Source organism: Humulus lupulus, chromosome 9, assembly GCF_963169125.1.
Source record: "Humulus lupulus chromosome 9, drHumLupu1.1, whole genome shotgun sequence".
Classification (NCBI taxonomy): Eukaryota; Viridiplantae; Streptophyta; class Magnoliopsida; order Rosales; family Cannabaceae; genus Humulus; species Humulus lupulus.
In genome coordinates this window covers 60,530,164-60,540,462 of record NC_084801.1, presented here as the reverse complement: position 1 = coordinate 60,540,462, position 10,299 = coordinate 60,530,164, and positions in this window count along the sequence as shown.

The following is a 10,299-nucleotide window of genomic DNA, read 5'->3' as shown; positions in this document are numbered from 1 at the left end:
TGATCAATGCCCAATACCACTGCCGAACCTGACTAATAAGTCACAGCTTCACAGTGATACTAGCACCCTTTCCAAACCTGACTAATAAGTCAGTGCCATGCACAAATGAGCAACATATGCTAATCATTCTATGTTCAATCCATGTCCATATTCTCACATTCAACATGCCTCAGGAATATCCATGCATGTTACACTTGGGGTGCAGTTTTCTTACCTCTGGTTCGAGCAAGAACGAACAAAAGAACAACCCTGAGAACGATCGACTTTTTGGTCCTTTAGCGGTTACCTGGTCATAACCAAAATGTAGGATTCATCAATAAAAAGTGATAACTGAGGATTCCCAAACCAAATCCCAGCCCCCGAGACCTCAAATACTACCCAATCGGGTACTAGGTCCAACCCCGAGGCCCATGGTTTGAATCCCTAAGCTAAAAACCATTTTTAACAAAATTTGGCCTATGGGCCGCGGCCCCAAAAAGCCGTGCCGCGGCACGCCTCTAAGCTCCATCTGCCAGACGCGCGTGGGCCGCGACACGCAAAAGCTGTGCCGCGGCACCCAGCCCAGTTCAGCCCAAAACCAGCACGCGAACTCAGAATTGCCCCTGCGTTTTACCCTTAAAACCAGCCTCTCAAACCAACTTTAAACCTCTTCCAAACACCCAATTCAACCCCCTATCAACACCCTTAACTCACTCTCATCAAACCCCAATCAAGCTAACACAAAAACCTCCTGTGATTCATGCTTCCCACATCAAAAACATGAATTGAAAACTATAAACAAAAACAGAGTATAACCTGAAATTCAAAGACAATTCCTTACCTCCAACTGGTTTTGAGCCCTCTTAAGATGATGAACTAAGACCACAACCTCCAAGCTTTGATTCCCTAACTTGCCACCTCAACTTGGGACCAAAAACCTCAAAGAATGATAGAGAGGAAATGATGTACGGGAAGGAAGAAGAAGACTCTCTGTTTTTGCTCTGTTTTGAACGGTTTCCACAGCCTTCTAAAACCACATATATCCTAGCCAAATGACCTAAATGCCCCTAGGTCATTTAATGCTCTAAAACCAACTTAAGGGCAATTTTGACATTTTCCACCTACACCGTTAATCACAATTAACGCTTCCCTTTTCCCGCTAATCTCAATATTCTCAAACTCCAATATTTCACATCCCGTTACCCTTTAATACCCGGTAACACTCTAACCATTAAAACACCCTGAGACTCACCCCGAGCCCCGAGCTTAAGCCTGTTATGACCAAACCGACGTTTAACATTTCTTTGATCGTCTCATACCAAATGGCTCGAACAAACCCACATCATAATGTGGTCTCAAATTATATCACTGACATGCGAACAAATAATCAATTTACCCTCAACGGGCCAAATTACCATCACACCCCTGTATAAAGAAGTATGGACTCACATGCATGCATTTCACATCATATCATAATATAATCAACATATACATGCATTTAATCAATTAATAATATAATTAAGCAAGTATGGCCCTCCCGGCCTACTGTTCACACCGTTAAATGCATCGGACAATTTGGGGCTTTACAGATACCTACAAATGAACAAAATGTGGTGGGGATTGAGATTTTGTGTTTGATAAAAGTTAGTAATTTCCAAGGAATGAAACCGAGTAGTACAGGCAAAAAATTTGTAGCAAGAATAGGTTGGGATGGTTATGCGATGGGCATAGTATAGTCCTAAGTCTGGATCAGTTGGCTGATAAGGGGACTCGACTGTGACTTCGGAGTGTCTAGCCGTAGTGGTAGGTACCACTAAGGTTATGCTAGGTAGATCAAAGGGAACTAGATGGGTCAGTGGAATTTCAAATGGGTATGCAAGGGTATGTCGAGATTGTTGTCACGACTAGGGAATGAAGCGTACCACGGGAATAAGGCAAGAATAGAACTAGCACCAGAGACATGTGAAGAATGACGCTAATTGAGCAGCTAAACTTAAAGGTTCAGTCAAGGGAGTTTCTTAACTTAAAGGTGATAAGACAGAACACCTTACAATTGGGCGTGCCAACATCATGGGTTAAGGAGAAGGTCAAGTCTGCAAGAGTATATGCTGTATGTGGAAGCCAAACAAGGAAATTGTTAGGAGCAGTTATCCACTGCTAAGAATGAAGGATTTGTTTAGGGAAGTTATATGTAACTCTGTTAGGAATGGTTTGGACTACTTTCAATTAAGAATAGAATATGGGAATCCACGGGTTGTCATCGCCGAGGCTAGGGAAACGAAGATTGCAGGTGAAATTTCAGAAAGGATAAACTCTGAATTCTCTAGTTGATAGTTAAGGTTACCTAATGGAAAGTGATATGATTACGCATGAATAAGCTAGGAATGAGACCACAAGTATAACGCCCTACTTCCTTAGAGCCGCTACTTAGTGAGTTTAAATCGTGTAATTAACTCGCGAATCGAAGTTTTAAGACAAAAGTGTAGCTAAACCATAAACAAAGTCACATAATTTGAGAATATATCCATTCATTGAAAATTATAAAGCGTTTAACATTTGGGATCCCAAAATACTATTTATAAATATTTACAACTCAAAAATATAACTAAAGTCGGTTAAACGACAAAATTTAGGTTTAATACAAATATTTCCCAAAAATACCCCTGGCCGTGGCAGCCAGGTAGGCCAAACATGTACGCGTTGCTTCATGCTCTCCATACTCATGGTTGGTCGACTTTCCCCTTACCCTTACCTGCACCATAGAGCACCCGTGAGCCGAAGCCCAGCAAGAAAACTACACAGAAGCAAATAACATATGCATATCAATCATTCATCATATAATCAAGTCGCCAATAGGCTAAACACATACGACCAAGCCGTCCCAGGTGCTTTAGCAGGCCCTGGGTTCACGGTCTACACCATAAGGATATCCCAAGTATCCTATAGGGTCTCGCCCTGGCAACTCACACCCGGTGTACTAAACGCTGCTCTCGGCCCCTTGCTATACTCGGCCTTGCCGTTCTCGGTCTTTACCGTTCCCGGCTCTAGTCGTTCTCGGCCTTCGCCGTTTATTCACTTATATACACACATAGCATAACTAAACAAAGACTTAAATACATATAAGCACAATCAATGGGGCTACACCCTACAACACAATCATATAGGTCCGTGCCCTGCAACACAAATTATAGGGCATCGCCCTGGTCTACGGGTACAACAGTTTTCTTACCTGTGTCCCGAGCACAGACTCCTAGTCCGAGCCTCACTGAAAACCTAGTCACAACGTATCAACAACATCTGCCCATCAAGTTCTAATCCATTAAATAACTTTGGGTCATAATTCTAGTCTCCAGGAACTTGAATTCTATCAATCCGGGTGATAAAATCCATCCCGATCCATAACTTTTGAATTCCCGAGCCTAAAACATCCTTGAAGCCCAAAAACACAATAAGTGTCGCGCCCCCAGGAACCCATGCTGCAACCCGCCATAACCAGAGACCCCAAACCCATAAACAAGGGAGGTGCATCGCTGCCCAAGCTAGGGCATGCCACGTCTCGCCCTTCTTCCTTGGCACAAAAATGCTCTAGAGGGCCGCAGCTCAGCAAGAACAATGCCGCGGCCCGAACCTTTGAACCCAGAAAAATCCTCCATTTTTACAACAAAAACCCAGCCAATTTACCCCAAAAACAACCTTACAATCCAACTCAATCATCACAGTAGTTCTAGAGTGATCCTAGCAACAAAACCCAACAGAAACTAACCCCAAAACTCACCCAAATAACCAAGAGCAATTCTCAACATAGCTCACATGCACAACCTTGAAACACCAGCAGCAATTAACAAGTTAAAACCTTACCTTAACCTCTGCTTGAATCCACAATGTGAAGTTGAGCTAATCCCCAAGTCTAGGGCCAAAATCCTTTCTTCATCTTCAACACTTCTCCTTTGTATAGCTTAGAGGAAAAGAGAGAGAGACAAAAGAGGTTTTGAGTCAGTTCCTAAATTTCTGAAAGCTTCCTTGGTTTTGTATTATTTAACTTATGTTTCTAAGGTCACCTCAAAGGCTCGGGGTACCAAAAATGTCCCCGAGGGAAAAATGGTAAATTTCCCCTATATTCCCTCCTAAACATTCTATCTTCGAATATATCTCCAAATATTTATTTTCACAACCAGATAACCCAATAAAACATCTAATGCTCGGAATACCCCTCGACTCGCCCCGAGTCGGGTATTCAACCCCATTGTGACTTTCTTGCTAAACAGCTCCCTAGGACTGTCTCGGATCATGCAACACAGATATATCACAAATATATCATAATATTCAAAAGTATTACATTTATGCCCTCAACGAGCTAAAATTACAAGCATGCCCCAAATAACCAGACGGGGCCCGCATGCATATTTAATTCACCTAAACATGCATCTCTGATCACATACTCATCAAAATTCACATATTATAATAATAAATCACTTATTGCCCTCCAGGCACGCTAATCAAGGCCCTAAGCCTTATTAGCAAATTTGGGACACTACAACTATCCCATCCTTACATAAATTTCATCCTCGAAATTACCTGAACAACTCGGGATACCGCTCCTACATCACTGATTGAAGTTCCCATGTCGCCTCCTCAACCTTGTTGTTCCTCCACAACACTTTCACCAAGGCGATGGTCTTGCTCTGCAAAACTTTATCCTTCCGATCGAGATCTGAATTGGCTTCTCCTTATAAGATAAATCCTGGTCCAGCTCCAAATATCATAACTCAGTACATGCGTCGAATCTGATATATACTTCTGGAGCATGGACACGTGAAAAAACATCATGAACCCCTGATAAGGCTGGAGGCATTGCCAATCTGTAAGCTACCTCTCCAACACGTTCCAGAATCTCAAAGGGGCCAACAAACCTAGGGCTCAGCTTGCCCTGAACACCAAACTGTTTCACTCCCCTCAAAGGTGAAACCCTAAGGAACACATGGTCACCAACCTGAAACTCTACGCTTCTGCGTCTCAAGTCTGAGTAACTCTTGCGGCGACTCTAGGATGCAAGCATTCGAGCTCTAATCTTTTCAATCGCCTCATTGGTCCTCTGAACCATCTCAGGACCTAAGTATCTCCTCTCACTTGTCTCATCCCAATGGATAAATGATCTACACTTCCTCCCATATAGCATCTCATACGAAGCCACTCTGATAGTCGCCTGATAACTATTATTGTACGAGAACTCAATCAAAGAGATATACTTACTCCAAGATCCTCCAAAGTCTAGCACATAGGCTCGTAGCATATCTTCCAGTATCTGAATCATCCTCTAAGACTGTCCATCTATCTGAGGATGATAAGAAGTACTAAACCGCAACTGCGTGCCCATAGCCTTCTGCAAACTCTCCCAAAACTAGGAGGTGAAGGTGGGGTCCCTATCGAATACAATTCTCCAATTCTTTCCCAGCTTGAAACTCTGAATTTCCCTGGCTTTTCCTCAAGAGTTTTCCCCTTAGTTTTCCTTGAGTTTGTCTTAGAGAGTGAAAGAGAGAGGAAGATTAAAGCTATCTTCAGCTGAGAAGGAAAGTGTATGTCGGTTTCTCCAAGTTTCCCAACTATTCCTCTACTTTGTTTTATTTAACTTAATCTATGTGGTTACCTCAAGCTCGGGGTACCCAAACGTCCCCGAGGGAAAAAATGGTAAATTTCCCCAATATTCCCTCCTAGACATTCTATCCTCAAATATATCTCCAAATATTTATTTTCATAACCCGATAATCCCATAACACCTAGTACCCAAATTACCCCTCGACTCGCCCCGAGCCTGAATCTCAACCCTGTTGTGACTTTCTGGCTAACCGCTCCCCAGGAATGTCTCGGATCGTGCTGTGCAGACATATCACATATATATAGCATTTATCACATTTATGCCCCTAATATCCAGACGGGCCCACATGCACATTTAACTCAACTAAACATGCATCGTTATCATATATTCACATAAATCCACATATTAACATATTAAATCATTTATTGCCCTCCTGGCACACTAATCAAGGCCCTAAGCCCTATTAGCAAATTTGGGTCGTTACATTCTTCCTCTGTTTGTTGCAGTCTTGCTTCCATTTCGGCAAACATCTGTTGCCAATTCTGTGGGGAAGGTGGAGGGTCTTGACCCTGGTTGTCATCCTTAGCCCTACTGTCGTGGAGTCTGGATGATTGTTGAGGCATCTCAACAATATGCCAACAATCAACGACGCCGCTCATCCCGGCATGATAACAACATCCAAAACCACCTCCCAATCACATCAGCCAACCGTAATAGCAATCCACATAACATACAAATAGCATATAACACTCAACGAGCCATGCCCTTGCATTATGCATATGTTAACTAAGTCATCATGCTCTACATAAAATAATCAGGCAAACAGAGCAGCTAAGCACATATTCAAACATATAATTTAGTCATTACCAACCAACCTTAAGTCGAGCTTGTCACTGACGGTGAGCGTACATGTTCGGTCAATCTCCAGGAACCATAAACCTTGGCTCACTGTGATACCAAGTTGTAATGCCCTACTTCCTTATACCTGTTACTAAGTGAGTTTAAAACATGCAGTTAACTCACTAATCGAGGTTTTAAGGAATACGTGTAGCTAAACCATAAACAAAGTAACATAATTTGAAAATATATCCATTCATTGAAAATTATAAAGCGTTTAAACATTTGGGATCCCAAAATACTGTTTAGAAATATTTACAACACAAAAATATAACTAAAGTATGTTAAACGACAAAATTTAGGTTTAATACAAACATCTCACAAAAATACCCATGGTTGTGGCAGCCAGGCAGGCCAAACATGTACGCGCCGCTTCACGCTGTCCGTACTCATGGTTGGTCGACTTTCCCCTTACCCTTACCAGCACCATAGAGCACGCATGAGTCGAAGCTCAGCAAGAAAACTTCACACAAGCAAATAACATATGCATATCAATCATTCATCATATAATCAAGTCGCCAACAGGCTAAACACATACGGCCAAGCCATCCCAGGTGCATTAGCAGGCCTTGGGTTTGTGGTCTATAACATGAGGATATCCCAGGTACCCTATAGGGTCTCGCCCTGGCAACTCGTACCCCGCGTGCTAAATGCTGCTCTCGGCCCCTTGCCGTACTCGGCCTTTCCGTTCTCTGCCTTCGCCGTTCTCGGCCCCTTGCCGTTCTCGGCCTTCGCCGTGTATTGACATATATGCACACATAGCATAACGAAACAAATACTTAAATACCTATAAGAACAATCAATGGGGCTACACCCTACAACACAATCATCTAGGGCCATGCCCTGTAACACAAACTATAGAGCCTCGTCCTGCTCTATGGGTACAACAACTTTCTTACCTGTGTCCTGAACTTTCCAAGCACTGATGTCCCGAGCACAGTCCCCTAGTCCGAGCCTCACTGAAAACCTAGTCACAATGTATCAACAACATCCACCCATCAAGTTCTAATCCATTAAATAACTTTAAGTCATAATTCTAGTCTTCGGGACCGCAAAACAGGGCAGGTGCACCGCGGCCCTAGCTAGTGCATGTCGTGGCCCGCCCTTCTTCCTGGCCGACAAAATGCTCTAGAGGGTCGCGGCTCAGCAAGAACAATGTCGCGGCTCGACCCTTCAAACCCACAAAAATCCTCCATTTTTACAACGAAAACCCATCCATTTTACCCCAAAAATAATGTAACAGTCGAACTCAATCATCACAGCAGTTCTAGAGTGATCCTAGAAGCAAAACCCAACATAAACTAACCCCAAAACTTACCCAAATAACCCAGAGAAATTTTCAACTTAGCTCACATGCACAACCTTGAAACACCAACAGCAATTAACACAATTTAACAAGTTAAAAGCTTAACTTAATCTCTGCTTGAATCCATAATGTGAATTTGAGCTAATCCCCATGTCTAGGGCCAAAATCCTTGCTTAATCTTCAACCCTTCTCCTTTGTATAGCTTAGAGGAAAAGAGAGAGAGAAAAAAGAGGTTTTGAGTCTGTTCCTAAATTTCTGAAAGCTTCCTTGGTATTGTTTTATTTAACATAAGTTTCTAAGGTCACCTCAAAGGCTCGGGGTACCAAAAACGTCCCCGAGGGAAAAATGGTAACTTTCACCTATATTCCCTCCTAAACATTCTATCTTCGAATATATCTCCAAGTATTTATTTTCACAACCCAATAACCCAATAAAACATCTAATGCTCGGAATACCCCTCGACTCACCCCGAGTCGGGTATTCAACCCCATTGTGACTTTCTTGCTAAACAGCTCCCTAGGACTGTCTCGGATCATGCAACACATATATATCACAAATATATCATAATATTCACAATTATTACAATTATTCCCTCAACGGGCTAAACTTACAAACATGCCCCTAATAACCAGACGGGGCCCACATGCATATTTATTTCACTTAAACATGCATCTCTAATCACATACTCATCAAAATTCACATATTATAATAATAAATCACTTATTGCCCTCCAGGCACGCTAATCAAGGCCCTAAGCCTTATTAAAAAATTTGGGACGCTACAACAAGGCAATTGTTAAAGGAACACTTTAGGGGATTAGAAACATTGTGGGACTGGTGAGGCACCACGACTTCTGTCTGAGACATCCTTGGGGATGGTTATACCCTTGATAGAAGCAATATAGAAATCTAAAATCTTCTTGTGTGGATATTGGTGTGATGGACTTCCAGAGATGGGAATAAAGGGGTTGATCTGCACGTCATGGTGTGAGCGTATGCACAAGATGGATGAGTACAGGAGGATAGCACGGTGGGCACCGTCCTTGCTTGGAACATGGGGTGTTAGTGTGGTGCATCAAGGACTAGGGTGAACCTGTATACACATTGAAGAAGTGATCGTCTGTACCCTATAACAGATATAAGGATAAGGACTTAGATGTTCTACATGGGAAGTCAAGTTGACAAGTGGTGCTGGTTAGCAAGAGTAAGGATGGAGAAATGATTGAGACTGGCCCGAAGCCTGAGATTGATGAGTAACAGATACACCTCTAAGAATAAACAGTTGAACTCAGGAAGAATATTTTGTAAGAAATGGCTAAGAATTTCACCACCTTAGCATAGACGAGTTAAGATATGTGAATTGGGTGAGTGATTTGGTGGGTGCTGGTATTGAAGATAAGATACGGGATGAGCTTTGGGTTACCTCTTTATAACTATTATATCCAGGAAGTTTAGTACTGGGAGGCCCACGACTTGATCTTATGGTAAGTAGGAAGTGATAATTAGATGCCAGAAGGGCTATCATGACTCCAGGATATCCTAAGGTTAGTATGAAGAAATATAGCTATTGAGTACTGGGAGGCCCATGACTTGATCTTTTGGTAAGTGGGAAGTGATAATTAGATGCCAGAAGGGCTATCATGACTCTAGGATATCCTAAGGTTAGTATGAAGAAATATAGCTATGGACCATAAAAGTTGAATCACCTCAGTTTGTAGGTAAGGTGAGTATATACGAAAAGCTATGACCAAATCTATTGGATTGACACACTATGGCTGGTGTGAGCAAGATGTCAAAGAGGGGGTGTGTATGGAAGAATGCCATGCCTGCCCACTAGACACCAAAGTTGACAATGTTAGATTGAGATTCTTGGGCTCCCATGTTCGGGAAAGGGTCATAAAAGGTGATGAATATGTGGATGAAACCTAGAATTAATTGTTACAGTTATACGTGGCTCACTTGGAGAATAGCTCAGGGTTTGACTGTGTTACCTTACTGAAGGGTGTGGAGTTCGCAAATTTGAGTAAGGAAACGTGGGATTGCAAGACTAAGGACTATGTACTTCACCAAATATTGTGGGTTAAGTAGGGTAAAAGAGTTTGGGTAAAGGAGGAAGAAATTTTGATCCTAGGTTGGGATAGATCTGCAAGATCCTAATAAGGATTGGGCTAGGAGCCTACAGCTGGCCTTACTCCAACATGGGTGGGTAAAAGCTCATGAGATATTATCAGTGCCAATATTAAGGGGAGAGGTGTGAGTACTACCCCTGATCAGGCAAAGAGGTCTTGGAGGTTCAGAGGAACTTGTTGTACAAAAGAAAGGTGGTAAAACCCTGGACACAAGAGATAGAAACATACAACTTAGACCATCCTTCTTGTGTTAGTATTTCATGTAATGATAAGGTTGAGAACCTGGTTCTAGGGTTATAGCAAGGGTTATGGAATTATTATCCTGAGAGGTTTGAATAAATTCGAGGATGAAATTTCTGTAAGGATGGGATAGTTGTAGCGTCCCAAATTTGCTAA